Consider the following 25,544-nt stretch of genomic DNA (forward strand, 5'->3'; position numbering starts at 1 on the left):
GGATTAGTTGCCAAATCCTTAAATATTTGCCTTGGCTCTAGCTGTCAACACAAGAGAGTGATAAAATGGTGTCTTTGAAAAAAAGGGAAGTGTGCCTATTGAGTGTGCAGTTGCAACTGTGTCGAGGTTCTTCTATTGCAAAAGGGGGAAGAGAAGTGAGCCTCTAAGTGAGAGCTAATGGTACCACCCAGGAAGAGACACATGTGAAATAGAAGGATCCATCTAACATCTAATGGAATAGTCCACTAAAAATGCGATGATCATTACAACCAACAAACAAGGAAAGATAGTCTAGTATCCTGTGGAACAGTCCATTAGGATGAGACACCAATAACAACCATTAAAGCAAATTCTCAATAATCTAAGTACTAAAATAACTGAAATAGTTCAACTATATTAGTACATGTGAAAGAAAACATGAAATAAAAACGTCCACAGAATAATTGTAAAAACATTCATAGTCCATGCGTGAAGAATGTGTTGGCCTTAAAAGGATTTTGTTATTAAGAAAAAGTTCCAAGACATGCATTTACAATGTACATCACTAGCCCTAGTAGTGGGACATTGGAGCCACTCCTTGCTCCTCAAAGAGCTAGCTGATCTCTTTAATTCCTTGAGGTAGGAAACAAGGTGAAAATTCATTTGCTCATACAGTGAGGGAGTATATGTAAATGAGGGGTGATTCTTTGACTACCCTCATGATTGTTAAACTTCCTATGACTTTCAAATTTACATGACCGTTCATATTCATGTATGTCCTTTGGACTTCCACTTTACAATACATTTGAATACAATACATATGGTCCACAATAGTGATTTGGAATATGAATACTCATGACATGACATGACATGACACTGCTAACATGAAATTCTTGATGATGTGGCAATGTCAGGTTAGTCTTGCTGCTGAGTGCTAGCTGTCTTCTTGGATATGATTTCTCTTCTCCTTCGCATGGTTTGGTAATGTAGAGTCTTCAATGATCTTAAGTATTGGATGGTAGTTGCAAACTTGTGTCCCTTTGCTTCCCCTTCATAGATCCACTTGTGAGTTCAACCACAAGAGAGTCTTTAGGCATGCTTCCCTCATCCTCCTTCTTCCTCATCTCGTCGTGACTTGATAGCGCACCTATTCCTGCAATTCAATCATGATGGGATGAAATCAATCTGAAAACCCCCTAGTCTAAGATGATGCATTATTATCCATGAGGTGGGTCTGGGACAAGTCATAGGCTGGGAGAAAGGGCTCGGTGACTGCGCATTGTGCAGTTCTAGTAGACAAGGAGAGACCTTGATCACTGAGACTACGTAGGATGCAACTCAGGCTAGACTGAAGGATATTTATGCACAATCCTCACTAAGGGGAAAAATCACGCAGTACCCAATGAGGGACAAAATTTCAAAATTCAAGAAGGTAGTGGGGGCTACAGGATAGAACCCTGGGAGAAAAAACTGTGTAGTTTCAGGAGGCAACAAAGACTATTGGGACAGGGTCCCCTGGGGTAAATTTTGTAATTAATTTTTGTATACATGTAAAGTCTTTGCGTTTGAGGGAGTGGAGCGTGAAGGTCATAGAGTTCAAAAGGGTCTTTAGTCCCTTAGTTTTCTAGAAGATAGGGAGTTTTGTGACCCGCCCATGGTTCACAAACCATGGTATTGTAAAAGATAAGGCTATATATAAAGGAGTCATAGCGAGTCTAGAAAATATATTTAATAGAAGATCAATTGTATGGGCAAGTAAGTCTGAGACAAGAAAGTTTGTTCCTATACTTAGGCGAAGGGGAAGGCTCCTGCAACTGTGTGCGTAGAGAGCTTGGTAAGTTCGTAGGCTAAGTGTGCGGGCCCCTGTAGTTATGTGCAAAGGGAAGATTTTGTAACCAAAAATATTATATCAATAAAGACTATTTTTGAAGCTATAATTGTGTATATGTGCATCTATATTTACTTATGCAGTTTCTATATTTCTTCTCTGTTATCTGAATTTAGATGAATGAACATTTAATTGATGTGCAAAAGTAGTAGATCAACTCATTTGATTGATGTTATGAAAGTTTAAATCATTTCACGGAGGGTTAGAGTCGGTTTATGCACATTACTGCAATTATATGTATTGTAAGGGTTAGGGTTTGCGAAGACAGGACTAAGCCCTAAGAATAGCAGGAACCCATCACACTAACCTCTAGATGAAGAAACCTGGTTCTGTCATCCCCCAATACTGCTTCGAGTGAGACTATAGCTTGCGCTACGCAGGTTGTTGCCGAAATGGCTAATAGTTAGGGTTTCTTTGGTTGGCGTAGCTAACTCTGAACTTGGGTCAGGACCCCTCAAGCCAAGAAATGGTTTTTTTGTCAAGACTGAGATCTATCTGAGGAACGCGTGATGTTGAATAAATGGTTCCCAACTAAGAAATAAATCGAGAAGTGGATAGATCGGAAACTGCATGAATTCACGACTCAGGAAAACAAGAATCCGCATCTGTAAAAGGAAGTGTGGCTGAATAGAGATCTGTATACAGATGAGCACAAAATTTTGTTTTGTTATTTTCCATGTGAATTAAACTAGTGGTTGTCAAAATTGGCAGATAGTCAGTGCACGTGGAACTTGGAAAACCATATTGTGTCGACCCCAGAACTGGTGAAACACTTAGAGGATCTAGAAAAAAAAATCGCGTGGGCTGTCAATTATTGGATCGATAGTATTATGGGAGGATTCATTATAGAGTTTGCGTTCAATACATTGCTAGTTATAGTGAAGCTGAACGGCGATTCTTCAAGGGACCTAGAGGTAAGTATCTGAAATCCCTGAAGACTTGGATTAAAATTATATTGTACGAAAAGAGGGTTATGCCACTAAATTAATGTTTAGAAGAGATTTGACGGGAGCTACACAGAGTGGCAAAACATTCAGAAGAGACCTAGATTTAGGTGTTGAATACAGTCCTTTGTTAGCAGCGTCTGACAGCGACAAAGAAAGTAGTGTTTTGAGGACACCGCTAGGTGCGCTATAGGCAGTAAGACAGGGTATTACAGGGATACTGAATCCATCGACTCCATCTCCACCATCACCTCTGCCTCACACTCCTACACCCACACCTCCGCCTCCACCTCCACCTCCATCATTCAACATGGAGAACACGATGAAGATGCTTGCCTTTAAGGGTTTGGGGACTGAAGACCCTGAAAAATTCTGGTTTGTAGCAAATGATGTATGGAAGGTACAACAAATTACTGATAATGACATGAAGAAGGTGCAGTTGGTTACAGTGCTACAGGATAGAGTGCTGAGCTGGTATATCAACTTTTTTTCAGGTAAACCCAATGTGACTATGCTGGAAACACAACAAGCATTGAACAATGAGTTTAAGAAGCCTAAATCACAAGCCCAATCAATGACAGAGTTTAAAGAGATCCAACAGAGGGTAAATGAGTCCGCATGGGACTTTGATCAAAGACTAAAGTGTCTAATTCAACAGGCTAATATGAAGATCATGGATGATCAACAAAGAGACTGGTACATTACTTCACTATTGCCTCATCTGAGATTGCCACTATCTCAATAGAAAATAGGAACGCAAGCTGAAGCCTTGGATATTTCCATGAGATTGGAGGCTTCACCTGTGCAGGATACAAATCTGGGAGTTCAACAGATTCAGTCATAGTTGGCTAGCTTATATATGGAGTTACAGAGCCTCAAGAAGGGAAAAGAATTTCAACTGAACGTGCGCGCAGAAGTGTGGTGCCTGAAATCCAAAGGACATGCTCACGATAAGGACCATTGCCCAGTATACCAAAACTATCTTATAGGGGGAGGTCCTATTCGCTTGAAGCCCGAAAATACCGCTCGGCCAAGTGCATGAGTAGCATTATGGTGCACTATTTGTCAAATTTTTGGGAAGCACGTGACGGATAATTGTCATCTTTTGCAAAAGTTTTTACAGACCCTGAAACATTTTTTTGTACTTTCTTCAAATAGGTAGGTCATGATGAGTGCAAATGTCGTAGTTATGAAGTAATGATGGAGTGGACTTCTATGTATAGGATGTAGGCAAAAAATCAGCCTCAGGATTAGGGTGCAACTGAGGCACGTGGATGATTCCAAGGTCGAGGAGGAGGAGACGAAAGTGGTTGGGGGAAAATTATCTGTTACAACTGTGGGGAAGCAGGTCATTTTGCGTGTGATTATCAGAATCTGACACACACCTTCTGTCAGTATTATAGGCAGTTTGACCATGTCATAGAAGATTTCCCAATAATTACAACGAAGATGCAAGAAAATAAGACTCAGATGCAACAACATACGCAGAATATCCAGATGATGAGGTCAGAGCCTCGTGAAGATGAGCCTAGTGTTAATATCGTTACACGAAGTGGTATCACCACTGGAGAAGACAAGGGGAAGCAGCCAAACGTTGAGGGATGGGTACGTAAGGCTGCTGAAAAAGAAGTTGTTTTCGATTTAAGAAAAACAAAGGAAACCTTTATGGAGGCTAAGAAGAGCTTCGTAGAAGCTTCTACATCAAGAGGCCAGGGAAAATCGGGAGGAAGCGATAATACACAGAATGTAGACCCTTCATTGCTAGTGACATTCTTGAAGATTTGCATGAAGCTTCTAAGTGATAGGAAGGCAATAGAAGGGCTACAGGAACTAATAGATAAATGTACGGGTAAAAATAAACCTGTATCAGAACAACGCGCAGTATGAAAAGTGGGCAAAAGAACCGGTCGTGAGATGAGAATGATTGTGCAAATTGGAGAGTACGAAATGGATCAGGAAATTCTTGATCTAGGATTTGATGGGAACGTTTTTCCAAAGAAAACTTGGGAGAGAATGGGGAGACCTGCACTAGAGTGGTGTCCTATCCAACTACGAATGACGAACCAACAAAATATCATTCCTATGGGCTGCCTATATGGGGTAATGGTAGGTATTGAACGAGAAAGCATTCTAGCTGATTTTGAAGTGATCGAAATAGTTGATCATAGAAACCCTTATCTTGCACTACTTGGCATTGTTTGGGCCTTTGATATGGACACGATCATTAATCTCAAAAAGCACAAAATGAAATTCGAAAGGAAGGAGCTCAGGGTTATTGTACCATTGGATCCAATTGAGGGTGTGCGATATATTGAACCATCCCGCGATTATGAAGAAGAGGATGATATTGATCAGATCTATAAGATCACCACGTGCGATGAGGATTGGATCAACCCTACTATGGATGGACAGATCGTGTGGGATAAGGATAGTTCTTGCACTTCGTATTTTGATGAGGAGCTTGAGAATTGGCAGAACCAACTACATGAAGTATCATCACTGCCTTGTAATAGGATTACAAATTCGTTTCAATGCATATCCATTGAGGTATGAAATTTACCTTATTATGATGGTTTAAAAGATGTTAATTTTTTTTTGGATAAGTTTGAAAGGGATGTAATGGATGAACATCATTTCCAAGATCTAGATATTACGCTGCGAGCTACGCCTGCCTGATGGTAGGGTACACATAAAGACTACTTTTCCGATTGGAAGGAGTACCAAAGAATGATGAAGTTGAGGTTTGGGTACGCCAATACTCGCATGATGGAAAAATACAGAGGGAAGGACGACCTGTGCGAGCATTTGGTGCAATGGATGAAAGCATGGGGAGAATAACCATAACCGGAGTGGGTTCATATCTTCTGCCACACATTGGATACAATACCAATGAACTAGTATTTGGAAATGGAGCTGCGACATGGGACTACAGAATGGGATGTTTTGAAAGCAAGTTTTATGTTAAATTTTAGCTTTGAAGATGAGTTTGAATGTATATATGAAGCACTTCAGACGATCAAATTTGCAATATTCAAGATGCCCGAAGAATCGGTTGCATGGGTACAACTAGATTGGAGTACGCAGTTGTGCCATGCACTTGAATGTTATAATGTGACTGCAGAGGCAGATGAATAAGATCCCAGAAATATCAACATTCCTGAGTCTGAAGGACATCGAGAAGTCGAGGGACCTAGGGTGGAAATCCATGATATATCAGAGCCTTTAAAGACCAAGCAAGTGAATATTGGATCAAAGCGCAATCGAAGTTTGTGAAGATATGTGATTATAGGGATGAAGATACAATTGATAAATTCCCGGAGCTGTTGCACGAATATCAGGATTTGTTTCCCACCAAGTTCTATAATCTAAAAGGGATATTAGGGGATCTTGGTGTCATGAAGATTACTTTAAAGCTAGATGAGAAGCCAGTAAAGCAGGGTCCCTACCGATTAAATCCCAAGTACAAAGAAAATGTGCGCAAGGATTTGTATAATATGCTGGAAGCTGGGATCATTGAACCTATGGAGGAGTCAGACTGGGTGAGTCCCATGGTGGTTCAAGAAAAGAAGTAGCATGATGAAATTAAGATATTTGTAGACTTGAGGAAGATGAATTATGTGTGCGCCCATGATCCATTCCCTACGTCATTTACAGATGATGCACTGGAGAACATTGGAGGGTAGGAAGCCTACTCGTTCACGGATGGGTTCTTAGGGTGCCATCAGATAAAGATTGCTACAGAGGATTAGAGTAAGACGACCTTCACAATAGAGTGGGGTTGTTTTCAATATACAATGATGCATTTTGGGCTGAAGAATGCGCTCGCAATCTTTTCGCGAGTAGTAATTGCAGCCTTCAAGGAATTTATCCACAAATTTTGGAGGTATACTTTTATGACTATACAGTGTTTGGATTGGTAAAGTGCCATGTTACTAATTTGCGCCTCATGCTAAATACCTATCAAAGACATCAGATAGCCCTTAACCTGAAGAAGTGTATATTCTGTGTACCTTATCGGATACCCTACCTCATGTGGTTTGCAAGCAGGGATTCATGGTAGACCCTGCCAAGATTGTAATCATTATTAATTTGGAGGCCCTAAAGAACATTAAGCAGTTGCACTCAATGTTGGGCCATACCAGGTATTACAGAAAGTTCATCAAAGCATATGCACAAATAACTACGCCAATGGAAAAACTGTTGAAAAAGGATGTGACCTTTTGCTAGGATGAGGATTGTCAGAAAAGTTTGGATGTTTTGAAGGAGAAAATGGTCACCGCGCCCATCTTAGTGTTCCCCAATTGGAAAAAGGAGTTTCATGTTCATGTAGATGCATCCTATATTGTGCTGGGTGCAGTACTAATCCAACTAGGCGAAGGAGATATTGACCACCCAATAGAATTTGCGAGTAGGATTTTTTTGAAGGCAGAAAAGAACTACTCGAAAATAGAGCGCGAAGGACTAGAGATGGTCTACGTGCTACAAAAGTTTTGGCACTATCTATTAGGAGTGCACTTCAAGATGTATACGAACCATTCTACTATGAAATACTTGGTCAACAAGCCTGCGTTGTGGGGAAATATTTTCAGGTGGCTGTTGTTATTCCAGGAATTCAATTTTGAGGTAATTGTTGGTCCTGATCACCTCTTGCGGATTAAGACTGGTGATGAGCCTACGGGTTTGGAGGAAGGGTTTCCTGATGCGAAACTCTTCATTGTTCACATCGCAGATGAGAAAATCACAGATATAATTTAGTTTTTATCTACAGGCATAGCCCTAGAAGGATATTCGATGCAACAGAAGAAAGAGTTGATGGTTCGGGCGGTTGATTTTTCTATGATTGTCGGACACTTATACAAAATGGGATGTGATGAAATATTGTGTAGATATGTCTCAGAGTATGAGTGGCCAAGCATTCTGGCAGAAGAACATGGAGGAGTAGCAGTAGGAAATTAAACAGGGAGAGCGCCTGTGCAGAAAATCCAACGTGCAGGACTTTGGTGGCCTACGGTGCATAAGGACTCTAAGACCTATTACATGGCATGTGATGTTTGTCAAAGGATGGGGAGACCATCACGAAGAGATGAATTTCCCCTGAATCCACAAGTGATGTTGCAGGTGTTTGATAAGTGGGCGATAGACTTTGTGGGTCCAATACAACCACTAGGAAAAAAGACGGGGGCTCGATACATTATTACAATGAAAAAATACTTGACTAGGTGGGCGGAGGCACAACCTGTAAAATATTGTAGCGCAACTACAACCATGAATTTTATCTTTGAGTATATCTTGTCTCGGTTCAGCTGCCCTAAAATTTTAATGAGTGATAGGGGTACACACTTCTTAAATGAAACAATTGTTGCGCTACTTGAGGAATTCCAGGTATATCATCAGAAGAGTATGCCTTATCACCCTCAAGCGAATGCGAGGGTGGAATCCTTCAATAAAATTCTGGAGAAAGCCTTGACAAAGATTTGCAACGTGAAGCAGAATGAATGGGAAGTGCGCATACCAGCGGTCCTTTCGGTGTATAGGAATAATTGTAAGAAGTTGATAGGCCAAACCCTGTTTAGATTGGTATATGGGTAGGAGGCTATAATGCTCATGGAATACATTGTGCCAATTTTATAGGTTGTAGTAGTTACAGACATGGTTGATCGCAATACTATGGAGGAGCGGCTCGTGTAGCTCGTTGAACTGGAAGAATATCGCTTCTTGGCAGGCTTTCATCAACAGGGGCAGAAGGATCGTGAAAAGGAATGGCATGATCACCATATCAAACAATGAACCTTTAAAAATGATGATTTGGTGTTGCTTTATGACAGTAAGTTTACAAAATTTCCGGAAAATTTTAAATGCATTGGATAGGACCTTATGTTGTTAATGAAATTACAGATGGTGGCATAGTTCAACTCGCGAAGCTGAATGGGGAATTACTCCTGGGAAAGGTCAATGGCAGTTGATTGAAGCTATACAGGGGTGATCCCTCCTCTGCACAATGATTATATTATTATGGGATAGTCTTAGTACTCCAGGTAGTTATAAGAAAGTACGAGACTATAAACTACACTACCCAAAATTTGGAAAACCGAAGTGAGGAGGCTGCGTGACGAATTGAAGTGAGGTACCAAGGGGAGCTATGCCACAAGGTTGGGTGTCATGCGGCTTGGCTGAAAAATTACTGTTGGAAGCACTATAGATGATTGGATGGCGAAATTTCCATTGAAAGTAGCAGGGACAACGCATTTATGGAGCATATCTTTGGAAATTTTTTGCCAAATATGCATTCGTGACCAGGAATTGGAGGGAACAGTTGGATTTGAATTCAAATTCACCTATAAATATGGCATTCCGCTCCGCATTTGAACACTTTGCTTCCTAATATTTTGCCTTAGGATTTTTCACCTTGATTTGTGCCAAGAACTACACTGTATGTCTGGTCTAGATTAGGAGGAACTCTTTTCATGACCGGGGTTAGCAGATGTGCCTGAAATTTTCTGTAAGAGTTTTCTGGACAGAATGACTACAACTCCCCTTGAGATGGAGGAATCCTCTGAGACGAAGGCAACCCCATTTTTCCTTGTAGGATTTCCGACTATGGTGCCTAGGTCTCCAAGACCTAAGCCTTCTTCTGCCAAGGCGGGAGACAAGAAGTAGATGAAACCTCAGCAGGTCCTGGTGAGGTAGTCACTGTAGAAAAACCCCATGGAAATTCGCCAGAAGGGGAAGATGGATCAGTCACAATAGCCGACAGAGATGATGGATTTGGATGAAGAAGAACTGCGCAGAGGCATAGAATAAATTGATGTTGAGGAGGGTGAGCAGATGAATCGACTGCAAAAATATATTCTACCATGAAAGGCCATCGCTAAAGTAGCAAAAGATATGGAAAACGCAAAGTTCATGGTGTCCATGCCATTTTTTCCAGAGAAAGTGATGTTTCAGGGCACGTTGCTGACCCAAATACCGAACTTAAAGATGGAGGACTGGGACTTAAGGGACCATGAGAATTTCCCTCAGTTGGTGCTAAGAAAATACCTATCCAAGGTATATTATGAAGAGTCAAAGGTCACATTGTTGGAGCAGATGAAATGGGTAACTGGTGTTGGGGTCGCGGGGCTCCTGAATATGCTATGGATGCCACACTTCAGTCGCACCAACATAAACACCATGTGTGTGCACCAATTTCTAACATTGGTCCATGATGGGTGTCTCTGGCTGGGGGAACCCATCCCCATAACTGAAATGTTTATCCACCGAATTACCCTACTGTCATACCAAGGAGCGGACCCTGCAGAGGCGTTTGGAGGAAAACATGGGAAAAGAAACTCATGAACCAAATGAAGAATGAGTTTGGTCTAATCAAGAACTCGTGAAGATACTCCATCTTCTCTATCACGGATCCCGTAGTGCAGATTTCCACACAGATATTAGAAGGAAAGATTATGCATAAGTTTCGCGCAGATGAAGTGTCGACACCAATGATCTCTTTGGCTATGCAATGCATCAAAGGAGTCTAGTATAACTAGGCTCAGTATTTATACAAGGAGTTTATGGAGAATTATAGGGAGGCCCAGGATGAGGCAAAGGCATTCCATTATGCCTGGTTGCTGCTATTGATAGCACTAGAGGCTTGGAGGATACCTGAGGACAATCATTTTCCTCCACAGGACTCATACCTCCAGGAGGTAGCGAAGTTCACTTCGCTCTGGGCTACCAAGGACCCTGTGCGCATCACAAAGGCAATGATATTTTGGGTTCTTTTTGATATGGAACTGAGGAAGATGATTAGCTAGAGGCTGAGACTATCACCTATTATCACTCAGGTTTTCCCAAAAGTTGTAAGAAAGGGAAAGGAGGCCGAGGTAACCATAGACCAATATTTTAGATACAAAATCTAGCCAATCTATATCCAGAGAGGGCTCTCTCTTTATGATTTAGCTTTGTTTTTAAAGGTATTAGGCTAGTTATGAAGTTTAGGAGTTTTGTTTGAGTTTGGGTGGTGAGATTCAATAGAGCAGAGAGGTAAGACAGAGTAGTTCAGTCCATTGGGCTAATGGAGTCAAAGAAGATGGCTTTCTGGATTGGGTTTCTTAACAGAGGATGGCTTCATAGAGCAAGGTAGTCAAACAGGGAACAAATAAAAGACTTGAAACAGATGGAATGGGCTCAAATGGGGTGAAGGGAAGTTAAGAGTCCTTCAACCTATTTAAAGAGGGAAATTGGATGATTACTGATAAGGAGCAATTAAGTATTCTTTAGCAAATAATCAACATGAAAGAATTAGGAAACATGAGCAATTAAGATTTCACTGTTTATCCTAATTCTGAAGAAAACACAGAGAACAATAATGACTTGAAAACAGAGTGCAATCCAACATATTCTGAAATTAAATCTTTTCTTTATCATTCAGATTGTGAAACATAGATGATATAATAAACAAGAAAACTTTAAGACATAAGATATAGAGGACTTATTGATCCGGTGGTTGATTCAAGAAGTCTGTGACAAGTCCTCTGCTTCAATTCTTCATCCAGTAAGCCATGCAACAGTTGATTCCAACAACTCTTTATTCCAAAAATTCAATATTACAACAAAGTCTAGGAATCCACCCACAATACTCCAATTGAGGGGGTATTTATTCAGAAAATTATACAACAAATATCTCATAACAGAGTGAGATAATATCTAGGATGACTAAAAATAGTTTCACAAGTAAATAGAAACAGCTAGCCTTGAAAATAGGGAAAAGATAAACTGATGTTGTGCTGGTCCTGTTTTTGTTGAATGTGCTAGAGGCAGGCCCTATAATTCGGCTGGCAGCTGTCTTCTTTGGTAACTCTGTGCTGGCTGCCCTGTTCTTACTGATACTCTTTAACTGCTCTGATACTCTTCGACCTGTTTTGAACCCTGTTCACCTTTATTTACCTTACTGTGGTTAATTTCCCAAATTTCTCCTTTTACCCACGGTAACCGTGCAGTAGGATGAATACCTGTTGTTGGGACATTGGAGGTTGTTCTGAGCCTTCCATTTAGATCTTTCTATGGATATTACTGAGAAGTTTCGGTAATCGACACACCAATTCATGGTCCCTGAGATAGCTAAAAAGGTACTCATATTAAGGAGGAAATTGTATAATGGCGGGTTGAATGGCCGGCTGCGAGCTTGTTCCGCAGTTCTTCTAGTCGAGTGCCGGTTTGAAATTGAACTGCTGGCCTTGGTCGTTGTTCTGTATGAGAGCTCGGGGCGCAGTATATAACAATGAAAAACCTGTTTTGCCTGTTTATTTCAACAAAACAAAGGTTGGCGGGGTTTTTTTCATTTAATTGGGCGGATGACGTCAGCGGAGGGCGGATGATGTAGGCGGATGGTGTAAGCAGATGACGTCAGTGGAAAGCGGTAAGCCGTTTTTCTCGCACCGCTTTTGGGGTCAAGTGGTATTAGGCAGAGGGTGAGAGATCAGGTTGGCAGTGTGACACGTGGCTTTGGTACGGGCGGAAAACCACCGGCGATCGCGACTTAACGCGTGGTCAAAAGGGGGGTCGCGAAATCGTCGTCGACCATTAGATGTGAAGGCGGAGATCGGACGGCTGATGGGTGTCGGAGATGGCGGGGAGTTAATTTGTGGGCCTGAAACAAATAAATGACGTTTTAATCATTTTGGGTTCGATTTTATTGGTCGTGGTTTGGTTATTAATTAAACCTGATGGTTAATTAATCCCGTTGCGCAACGGGAAGGCTATTTAACATATTTCAAATAAACCTATTAATCCTTGGTTGAATGTATGATTATGGTCGTAATCGACCAGGGGAGGGAATATATAAACTATCGGGGTTTTACAACATATTTACATAATATGGGGAAGGGTATATTGTAAGGGATTTATAATAATAAGAGTTAAAAATTAATATGAATTATGAAATGATAATAAGTGCCAAGTTAAATTTACAATTTAAACTTAGGTTTTGAAGTGGGAATGGGGTTTTTATGTGAGGTAGTGCATCTTCCTAAGTAAAATAGGTTTTTTACTTAGGCAAACTTTATGAAATGGAAGGAGTGGTTTTATGAGTGATATTAAGAACAAATCTTAATGCTTAGGGGAAATTAGTGAATGATTAGGGAAATGTATGAAGGGGAGTTAGTTATTTAACCTTGTTTTGCTTGAGCTGCATCAATCATAATGTTTGCCCGGAACTTGCGATAGAGATAAAGATTAACACATTTAGAGACATAATTTATGACAAGTATCATTCTGCAACACCATCTACCTACCCTGCCTACTTTGGCCTAGCATTTTTTCTTCTTTGTTTGGGTGCACTTAGACTGGCAAACCCTTATCAATCTTCTTTTCTTTTCATAGCAAGCCTACCTAAGTCTGCACTTATTACATCCAAGGGCTCAGATTTAACTGTTGAGCTCCTTTTTATTTACTCTACCTATCTACTTATCTACCAAGATTGAACAGTTTGGTTAGATTTTATTCTCTATCCATAAAACAGGAAATTCAAATATGAACTAGCTAAGATTAAGCTGTTTGGCCATTCATCAATTGTGGCATAAATTAACAAGCTGCACACAATGCTTATTACAGAAAATGAAAAAGTAGTGGCATTTTGGACTTGCACACTTTCCTGGTCTATTTTTCTTTGGGGTTCATTTCTTTCACTTTTTTGACCATTTTATTTATTTTTTTACCCTTTGATTTTTCTTTTAGGGCATACCCTCTTTACATTTTTTACATTTTTTGATTTTTTGATAATATGGAAAACCTTTGCAACAAGGAAAGGAATGAACATATTACAGAGCTCATCAAGTCAATCATGAAATATGACACCTATTGGTATAGGAGTATAACATCACCCACATTGCCCATGCAATATGAAACCATAGTTGACTTTAAAGAAGATTTCCACAATCTGCATATTCGGACGAAGAAGGATGCCATGAGGGTATGGCACAAGTTGCCTTACTTGGTGGGTGAGGAGGATATAGCATGGGTCGTCAGTAAGTGGCCAAGTGCCTGGATCACCCCTTTAGATGTCGACGTAGGTACCAGTAAGGCCACTGAAGGGTCAACCATGTAGATGATGGAAGTAGAGAAGAAAAAGGAAGCACAAAGGGATTCTTCTCGAGACAAATATACATAGAAGAAGGAAGTTATTGCACAAGAGAAAGAAGAGGTAGAAGAGTTAGAATCCCCCTTCGTAGTTCAAACAAGGAAGAAGCAGACCTCAATTGGGCTGCGCAAGAAACAAAAGTCTAACCAATCAGCAAGCGCGACCCCTTTGGTCCTCACTAAAGGCGAATTAGATGAAATAAGTGAGGTGGTCCATGACATGACCTCAGATCTTTGGGGCCACTTTGAGGAAAAATACCAGTGGGCGTTGGGAAAGGTTCAACAAGACTGCGTGAGTTGCAGGTCCAAACAGGTAGGATACAAGCGAGTGTGGGACATGCGAGCAGGAAGAAAGCGAGCCTAAGTCAAGCGAGTAGGTCAGTTCTGGACAAAAATATGACCTTGGATCTACACACCATTCAACTACCAAAAGGATCTTCTCATACTGAGACAGAAGAAGAAAGGGCTCAACTGATGTAGATGAAGAACTTGAGCTTGAATATCGCGGCGCTCCCCATCTAGACCTTGCATGAACTGCACCAAGGGGTGTCTGATGAATTGAGGGTTCGAGAGCAACATGCACTACTGATAATCAGTGAAGTCAAGACAAAGTGGAGATCACAACGTGGAGTCAACAGTTGGAAGTCACCATTGCACAAGCCTTTAAGATCATTGAAGACTCTACATTATGAGGATTTTTGAGGAGACGACACACACACTTAAAGACGCATGCACTCTAATATCCTTAGCAAATTTTTGAGGAGAAGGTGCACGCACTTAAAGACAAAGAGGAGATCACGGAGCGGAGTCAACAGTTGGAACTCACCATTGTACAAGCCTGCAGTGAGCTTCTAGAGCTCAAGATCCCGACAAAAGCGACCTCAACAGAAAATATTCAGAAACTAGCTGCTGCAGTGAAGGAGTACAAGGATGAAATTGGCCGAGCCTAGTTAGGTTTGGAGTTGTAGATATCCAAGTTAGAACTTAAATTTTAGCCCACGACTCCTCCAGAAGTTCGAGAGCAGCGCAAAGATGTTATCAAAGCAGGCATGGAAACCTTGGAAGATGAAGTCAAGGGTTGCACCGAGCTGTTTGAGTAGGCCATGGAATTGTGGACCTCACTGCAGGAGGATCCCACTCTACAAAATATTGTTGCAGACATCAGGGAGAAGGATAGGCAATTTGACGAAATCAGATCAATGACGCAGACCTTAGCACCTGTGAAAAGGTTCGCCAGAGTATAGGAAGGAAAGTTAATTCAAAGCTACATCGATGCGTTTCACCGCAAGGAAATGATCATCTCTTTGAGGATGCAGCCATGGGAAGATGAGGCGAGCCAACTGACTTTGTCCATGCAGAGTTAGCTCAAGGGAATACAACAGACTCAAAGAACCCTGGGCCTTGCAGTTGAAGGCCCAAATATTGAAAATTTGGTCAAGGAGGTGCAACAGGCTACCACGCAGGGAGCCGTAGACCTACAGGTTTTGAAGATCAAGTTTAGTGAGCTGCAGAAGAAGATCGAGGTGCCACCAGCATAGTGACTCGAGGACGAGTCATGAAATTGTGTTGGGGGGTTTTTGGGATAGGGTCCGCTGGGGTAAATTTTGTAATTATTTTTTTGTATACTTGTAAAGTCTCCGTGTTTGAGGGAACAGAGCGTGAAGGTCGTAGAAGTCAAAAGGGGCTTTAGTCCCTTAGTTTATAAGAAGATAGGGAGGTTTGTGACCCATCCATGGTTTGCGAACCATGGTATTGTAAAAGATAAGGACATCTATATATATATATATATATATATATATATATATATATATATATATATATATATATATATATATATATATATATATAAAGGATTCATAGCGAGTCTAGAAAGTATCTTGAATAGAAGATCAATTGTATGGGAAAGTAAGTTTGAGACAGGAAAATATGTTCTTGTACTTAGGCGAAGGGGAAGGCTCCTGCAGTTGTGTGCGTGAAGACCTTCGTAAGTTTGTAGGCTGAGTGCGTGGACCACTGTAGCTGTGTGCGTAGGGAAGAGGAGTCTGTAACCGAAAGTATTATATCAATAAAGACTATTTTTGAAGCTATAATTGTGTATTTGTGCATCTGTATTTACTTATGCAGTTTTTATATTTCTGCTCTGTTATCTGAATTTAGATGAATGAACATTTAATTGATGCGTGAAAGTAGTAGATCAGCTCATTTTATTGATGTTATGAATGTTTAAAGAATTTCGCAGAAGGTTAGAGAAAGTTTATGCACATTACTGAAATTATCTGTATTGTAAGGGTTAGGGTTTGCGAAGACCAAAATAAGCCCTAGGAACAACGATGAACCCATCACACTTACCTTTGGATGCAAAAACCTGGTTCTGTCATCCCCCACTACTGCTTCGAGTAAGACAGCAGCTTGTGCTATGCAGGTTGTTTTCGAAAGGGCTAGAAATTAGGGTTTTTTTGGTTGGTGCAACTAACTCTGATCCTGGGTCAGGACCCCTCAAGCCAATAGAGACTGGGAAGATGGGAAGCTTGAAGGGAAGAACTGTGCAGTTTCTGGAGGTAGTGAGCTTCGGCTAAGGGAAGGGAACTGGAGAGAGCATCTGCACATTTTTGGAGGCCAAGGGAGGTTGGGATTTTTGTACACTGTGTAGTTCCATTATGCAAGGAAAATCCTTGAGGGTTGAAGATGCAAAGTGCATAGTTCAAGGCAAACTAGGAGGTACAACTGCACAATTCTAGAGGTCAAGGGACGTTGTTGGACTCATGAATTAGCCCTAAAGGGTAGAGACTACACACTACGTAGATCTAGGCAGTAGGGTCACATCCAAGAGGGATAAGACTATGCAATGCACATCTCAATTGGGGCTCGGTGAAGCTAAGTTGCTTGGTCGAGAAGATTTTCTGAAAATGGCTAAGTGACAAGTGTTGGAAGGGAGATGGACTCATGATGAACTTGAACTGTGATCCTACACTTAGCATACTTTTACGACATGACAACATAGATGATCATAACACACAAACAGAGTATTCCCCTTTGTGTGGCTGCCTCATGACAAGATATGACAAGTGTGACACTTAAGATAGACTTTAGGATGACTGTGACGACACTTGTGCAACAATTCTCAAGACTTTGTGTATGAATGTGACAAATGTTTACATGGTTGGGGAAATCCATAGACATAAAGACCGGCATTCGAAACCACCAGAAAAGGCTCACAAACATTGTACAACAGTCAAACATGCCAAAAGACGATAATTAATCCAACATACAAGAGAGACGAAAGAACTTCACTAAATCTCATGAAATGAGCTTAAGTGTTTGCAACAATCAAGGAAAAGACCAAGGGTCTCCGAAATTTGGGTGCAAGCCAAAATTTTGGAGGGTGTTGTAGCAGCTAAAACACTAGGCAACAAATTGGTTGAACTCTAGCTTCTTTATCTTGGTTAGTTTCTTCTGTGTAGGTCCTTGGTTCCTCAGGGAGTATTGATTCATCATGTAGATCACTTTGACCTTCCCACTTACCCCGTGTACAGACATGGTCCCCTCTATACCTTCCTAGTTGAACACAACATAAGATTCAACATAATCACAATGTTTCAAGTTGGGAAGGGTAGTTTAGCTCATAATCTTAAGATTTCCAGAGTACATTTTTTCATCTTTGGTGTTTCTTCATTGCCAATAGGCCTGGACAATACCCTGGAAAAGTCAGGTAGGAACACAAACATTTCTCTGCTTCCAGCAAGATTAGAAAACACCCCAACGAAGTTGCTTTCTTCACCTCTCTGCGTAGGAAGCCTTTCTATTCTTTTGCCTTTATTTATTTATTTAAAGAGAATTGTGCATCAACACTTATTTATTTTGGGGTGGAAGAGGGATCTCGACTTATTAAGAGAAGAAGAGGTTGTTCCTTCAGAGAAGTATATAGAGACCTCTGATTTAGGTTTTCTCAATTAGATTTTCCCCCTTCTCCATTTATATTAGTTGGATAAGCTTGAGAAAACTAGCATAAAAACTGAGTATAGGGTTTTCGGACTAGCCATGGGTTCATGGTTGGACCAAAAATCTCCTAACAGACAGATTGTATTTTCCATCAGAACTTCATCGACCAAAATATGTAACAAACACAAGGAAGATGGACATAAGGCTAGCCAAATGTTGAAGCGTCACAAGCCTCTTTATAATTTAGCCGCACACACACTTAGAAGCCACAACATGTTCACACATAATAATTATTCACAAAAAAAAAACTGAAACAAAATTCAAGCAAAGAAAAAAACGAAAAACAACACAAGACTATGTACATAGTGCGGGGCACAATCCCAAATTTTCATTGAAAATACTATTTTAAGTCTTGGCCATTGACAAGGAGAGAGTCAATCTTCCCGTCAAGTGATTGAAGATGATATGTGTGCTGGCTAAGATTCTCGTGTATTGTGTATGGCCCAATCCATAGGGGATGAAACTTATTGTGTTTTCCTTTGTCCTCATGGGATTTATCCCACTTTAAGACTAAGTCACCCACACTAAAGCTATTTTTCCCTACAAAATTCTTGTCAAACCACCTCTTGATACGACTCTGGTGAAGTAAAAATTTTTCTTTAGCTTTCAACCTTTCTTCCTGTAGCTTGTGCAGAGTGTCCATCCTATGCTGAACTAACATACATGACTTGCCTTGGGACTCTTGTGATAGTTGGAGAGCGAGCAAGTAAATGTTTAGCAGGAGGATGGATTCTTTTCCATACACTAGGAAGTAAGGAGAGGTGTTCAGGGAAGGTTTCGGTGTGACACGATCAACCCATAAGGAATTTACCAAAGCAAAGTGCCAATTTCGTTGTTAAGATAATATGGTCTTTTTGATGATACAAATAAGGTTCTTGTATGTGGAACCAACAAGACCATTCCCCTGCGGATAGTAATTAACTGAATGCTTCAATATAATACCATTTTTCAATGCAAAATCATAAAGTATCAACGATGAAAAGTATGTTTCATTGTTGAAAACAAGTGACGTAGGAACGTCGAACCTAGAAATGATGTTCTGTTGCAGAAAGATGATGACTCCCTGATCGTTCACCTATTTTAGCGGAAATGCCTCTGTCCACCACATGAAATAGTCTGCAGTAGTTAAGATGTAGTAGTGTTGGTTTGATGAGTGTAGGAAAATTTCCCCAATGATGTCCAAGCCCCACTATCGAAAAGGTTCTTCGACTACAATAGGATGCAACGGGGCTATTTACTTTTGATTTCTATCAGCACACCTTTTCCAGAACAAACACTTGCATTCATAGGCATAAGTATATTTTAATAATGTAGCTCACTAAAAGTCGGCCCGCATAACCTTATGTGCTGTAGTGTTTCCTGTGAAGTGTATCGAGGCTGGTCTATCATGGATATCACACAATACCTTTTCTGAATTATGCACCTCCAAACATTTGAGCAGTACTGCGTTGTGTTGCTTTCTAAACAACACCCCATGCACTAACTGATAAGATAATACTTTAAGTCGGAGTGGTCTCTTCTTCCATGTGGTAAAGTGAGAGGGAACTGTGTCTTGCTTGAGTTATTGGCGCACATCCATGTACCAAGTGTTTATGTCTATAGTGGGGGAGGCTCACTCGATGTTATACATCTCAATCTCTTACTCCCGTCCCACGAGCTCTTATTCTTCCTCTTTTGCATTTATTGCTTCTGCTACTAATTGGAAAATACCATGAACCTTGATTGTGTGAACTGGCTTGATGTCTAGATCGTACTCTTGTAACCCAGTCATCTAGTTTGCCCTCCTTTCACCCAACTCTAGTTGAACAAACAATCACTTGACTGTTGGGTTCGAAACAAAGATAACACAATGGTTATTCAATAGATAGGGCCTGAAGTGCTTTACCACCTTGTAACTACATAATTTTTTTATCCATGGAGGGGTAATTGAGCTCTGGTCCTTGCATACTTGCACTCATGAAGGAGATAGGTTGTTCATTATTTAATTCATTCTTATAAGTGAGTACAACAAGAATAGAGGTATCAGAAGAAAAATTGTAGAGCAAGAAGTCTTTACTGAAGTTTGGGCTTTACAATGTGGGTGCTTCTTCCATATTCTATTTGATACAGGTAAACACGTCCTTTTCCCTTTTATCCCATTTGTAAAATACGTCCTTCTTCACCATCTCCTATATCAGTTTGACAATTTGGGCATAGTTGGAGATGACCTTGCAGAGGAAGTTGATCTTCCCTAAGAAAGACAGCATGGAATTCTTATTCACTGGGAGGGGAATCTGCGTGATAGTCCTGAGCCTGTATGGGTCCACCTTGATCCCACTTTTAGTAATGATGTGTCCCAAGAGATTACCCTCTGACAATGCAAAGATAATCTTCTTTGGATTCAAGGATATCTTGTACTTGCGACATCATCCAAAAATCTTCTTCAAGTGGTATAGGTGGTCTGACCTCTATTTGGAGAATATTGTTCCATCATCAAGATAAACCACTATGATCTGGAAAATAAGCCCACATAAGGCAATGTCCATTACATGTTGGAATGTTGCACTAGCGTTGATTAGCCCAAATGACATTCATCGAAACGCGAACATGCCCCACTTCGTTCTGAATATAGTCCTAAGTCAGTCAGGCTCTACAACCAGAACCTAGTTATATCCTGAATATCTATCTAGCAAAGAAAAAAATTCAGACCCCGATACTGCTTGCAATATTTTATCCATGGATGAAACGGGGTAGTTGTCCTTGTTCGAGATTTGGTTGAGATTTCGTAAATCTACACACAAGCAAATCTCCCCAGACTTCTTCCTCACAGGAACCAAATTTGACATCCACATCAAGTTTCGCACTCTATATATGATCTAAGCATCCAAAAGTTTTATTAATTCCTTTTGTATGAGAGGCTCAAGTGTTGGATGGAATTTCCTTAGTTTATGTTGAAATGACTTGGCCCCTTCCTTGATTGGTATTACATGCTGGATGATTTGCGTGTCATATGTCTTGAGTTCATCATACATCCATGCAAATACATCATGGTACTGTTTGAATAAGCAGATGAAAGCTTTCCGCACTTTTGGTATGAAACAAGTACCAAAATTGACATATTTCAGATCCTTCTCAGTTCCAAAGTTGATCTGCTCATGCGACATAGTGGAATTGTGGGTCTTGGAATTGATGAGTCCCTAGAAGTGGTTTTGCAGATCACACAAATTTTCCAATGATATCACACCCTTGGGGATAAGGTTCCCTTTACTTGCATTGCTGCATCCTGCAATGCCTTTTCATGCTCGTCCTCATCGATTGATGCGTCATTGAACAGATCAGTGTTCGCCATAAAATAAAGTATCTTTTGGTCGTCATAAAAAACATGTAAATTAGTGATATTATCTAGGACGGAAGGCTTATAAAAAATTTCAATAGAAAAACCACCCCTCAATGGTGACATCCTAGCAACAACATTTTCCAAGGCATCCGTAGCTGAATTACGCATTCTTGGAACGAAAATAATATTAAAATCTTGGAAATGTGAGATAAGATGCCATACCTCTTGTTGATAACTTTTAATATGAGGTGACACACAATGTATGGTGTTACGTACCTATCGCACCACGATTTCTGAGTCACCTACCACTTTCAGAATGGAAACATTGAGGTCAATGGCCTTCTGTAAGCCCAATATGAGTGCTTTGTACTCTGCAGTGTTATTTGTGCACTCAAATTCCAAGCAACTAAAGATAAAATTCTTTCTCTATAGTGGGTCTATTAAAACGCAACCAGCTCCAGAGCCCTCCTGCATTTTGGAACCATCGAAATACATAGTCCAAACATCGTATGTACAAGGACAGTGAATTGCACTAGTACTAGTACTAGTACTACTAACTATATAGAGTTCATTATCGCCAATTGGACAAGGAAGGAGATCCAATGGTGTATCTAGTGGAATTGGGATGGTTGTGCAAGATAACACCCTAGTTGAGTTTTCAAATAGTATTTGCCAAATAGTAATTCTATGAATGTCATTGGCTTGTTATGTCCATTCAAGGGAGTGACCATGTGTTTCATATATCTATCTTATTCTACCCATATATGATTATTCCTACCCATGTATGAAATCCATGTGTGACTAGTCTGTGGCAAAGTACCCTTGAAGCTTGCTAGACCAGTCTCTGCTTAGTAATGCTCCATATGCTTCTGGAATGTCCACAATCACTATGTTGATACATTGGTGGACTTGTCCATCAGATGATAAGCAGATGTTGATATCTATGAGTTCACCAATTGCTCGAGATGAGTTATATCTAGCTGAATAATCTGTGCATCTATCCTTTCCCATTTAGCATTGATTTTATTGGCAACAGATAATGGCATGACATTCACCGATGCACTCGAATCAACCAAGAAATTGTGTACATTGAAATTGAAGATTTCGAACGTTAACAAGAATGGTGAGCAGAGTGTGTTTTCATCCATCTTGAGTACATTAAGTACATATGCGATAGTATCAAGATAGTTACTAGATCCCTTGTCCGAAGAGGTAGCATTACTTGGAGATGAGTTCTATCTAGCTGAATAATCTGTGCATCTATCCTTTCCCATTTAGCATTGATTTTCTTGGCAACAGATAATGGCATGACATTCACGATGCACCCGAATCAACCAATAAATTGTGTACATTGAAATTGAAGATTTCGAACGTTAACAAGAATGGCGAGTAGAGTGTGTTTTCATCCATCGTGAGTGCATTAAGTACATATGCGAGAGTATCAAGAGACTTACTAGATCCCTTGTCCGAAGAGGTAGCATTACCTGAAGAGGTTTTCCCAAGTGCCCGTAGAAGGATGTCCCACTAGCTCATGATTTTTGTTAGTTTGAACATGGAGATGTTTGCATGAACATCCTTCATATCATCCACAATGTTATAATCCATAGCGGGAAGACTCGCTGAGGTGTCCATGGATGAAACTTTGTTTGTGGTTTCTGTGATCCGAATTGGATCCATAAGGAATGATTAAACAGAGACATGGTTGTACCAGGGCGAGACAGACTTCAAAGGATTTAAAACAACGATCAAGAACACCTCTAAACGAGTGGAAATGGCAGCCAGCGTGGAACGACGCGGACCTAGGTCAAAGCGCGCTGATCGAGGCCCATGGAGACTGCACGGGAGGCAAAGTTAGCCCCTGGGAGGCCCGGATCAGGAAACATAAGCAATGTTTTTAGTGCTAATCACGCATCACTGGGTGAAAAGCCTCAAATTAGACAAGTCCCGAGTGCTCGGTAGCGTGGGAGCTGGGAAAACCATGGACAAAAGGCTAAGGAACAAGGCGAGACCCGCGCTTTGAAAACCGACGGTATTGATCAGGGGCACCCTCAAACGATAAGCGGAATTGGAAAAAATGGAGTGATCCCACTTAGCGGTCGACACATGGCAAGCGGAGGAGGGAGAAAACCGCCACTGGTCGCGTGCTAATGGTCGAGAAAGTCAACCACGCAAAACATGTGTATGGTATTGGATCTGGAGGCTCCAGATCTAACGGCTAAGATCGTGCTTGATGGAGAAGACGGAATTGACGAGGGATTAAGCTACAGTTTGTAAAGATTTGACATCCAATTTGACTGCCAAGGTGGCAGAAGACTCATTCCACAATGTAATGGAAAAACAAAACCGACGAAGTGAATTGGCGCAGCTGCAGGAGGACATGTGGCCACTCCTTGTGAGCCTGATGATGACGCTGAACAGGGAACTCCAAGCGAAGCTGTAGCAGGTGATCTAACAAGAAGTGGAAGAGGAATCGAAGAGCCATGGGTATGTATGGCCTTAAATCCATGCATAGGAAAAAGAAAAAGAACAACCAGAACCCTGAGAGGAGGACGGAACACAGAAAGGAAGAACATAGAGAAGAAAGACAATGAAGCAACAACAGAACGGAAGATAGAGGGTCGAGCTGACCGAAGGCAGCATCGAGCACCAGAGAGCTTGAGGGATTCAAGCCATCCCAGAGAGGATCTGTCTGGACTGAGCACCACATTGGGCTCTCTCCATTATAGACCAGAAGGTCACAGAGTTGGTAAGGAAAAGAGTCTGTGTACTCTAGTGGCTTGGGGCATCCAAGAACCACCCTGCCAAGCAAATTCCATTTCAGGAGACTCACATTGAGCTCCTTCATTGTAATTCTCTGCTTCAAGACACAATAAAATAAGGCCACCACTGAGAGCTGGACCGGAGATGTAGCCCTAGAGGATAGGGTGAACTCCTTATTAAATTCTTGTGTTCTTGCATTTGCTTACTGTGTTTCTCTATTGTTTTCCATTTCAAGTGTTTGTATATTTGTAGTTTGATCAACCCGTTGCTTAAATAACATAGATGCACACCAACATATGAGTTTGTAATACCTTCATTTAATAAATCTTCAACTGAGGTCACTCATAGGGTGATTATCAGATCAAGTGGTATAAGAGCTCTAGGCTGTAAGGTTAGACAAGCTTGTGTTGGTTTATCTGTTGAATGCTCACTAGATCAAAGATCAAATTAGGAGAAGGAGAGTTGGTCGGAACTAATCCTGAAATTGGGAGTCTATCCTCAGAAGACAATGTCAGAGGAAGGTTCTATGGGGCCAGACCCTCAATTCGTAGAGAGTTTCCTAGCTATAAAGTCTATGGTAGAAGAAATGTGTAGGGACTTTAGAAAGCATAAGCAGGAAGATTCATCGGGTTCTAAATAAGATAAAGAAGAAGATGAGTCTCATTCCCATGACCACTCAAAAGGAAAAGGGAAAGAGGAAAGCTTTGTCACACCTCCTAATAGCCCTGTGCATAATAAGAAATCATCTTTGATCAAGCTAGATGTTCAATTTGACTTGCCTATATATGATGGGGAGCTAAATGCTGAAAAATTGGACAATTGGATTAGACAAATTGATGTGTATTGCAGAGTGAAAAACATCAACTCAGACAAGAGAAAAATTTAGCTGGCAAGCCTATGCCTAGGAGGCACTGCCTTGGTTTGGTGGGAAGGCAGAATCCAAGCTGACATGAAAAGACATGGGAAGACTATCTTTGTGTGGAGTGACTTTGTTTCTGCAATCAAGAAGTAGTTCTATCCATTGGCCTACATGCAACAAGCCATGATGAGTTGGAAAAATCTTCGACAGTCAAAAGGGCAAAGTGTGCAAGGGTACACTCAAGAATTTAGAAAGAGAGCATTGATTCTAGGGATCTCATTAGACTCACCAGTGACTCTTTTGAAGTACATTGGTGGTCTACACAGCTACATGAGGCATACCATCCTCATGTTTAATCCCACTAGTATAGATGAGGTATCTGTACAAGCTACTCATCTAGAAGCTATAGGAAAGGATGGAAATCCAGAAGTTGGGGGACCATCCCAACCCACTGCAAGCAAGAGCAAGGAGAAAATAAAGCAGAAGTGGAAAGTAAGGAAGGCTAACACTGCACAGAAAAACAAAGCTTCATGCACTCACTGTAAAAAGGAGGGGCATGATGATGAGCATTGCTGGATTCTGCATCTAGCGCTGAGACTTAAGAAGTCTAAGGGCAAGAAGAAGAAGACTGCTGCAGCTATTCAGAAAGATTTGGGGTCAGACTCGGGAGATGAAACAATC

Source organism: Pinus tabuliformis, chromosome 7 (genome assembly GCF_031772625.1).
Source record: "Pinus tabuliformis cultivar Carrire ecotype Pingquan chromosome 7, CPIR1, whole genome shotgun sequence".
NCBI lineage: Eukaryota > Viridiplantae > Streptophyta > Pinopsida > Pinales > Pinaceae > Pinus > Pinus tabuliformis.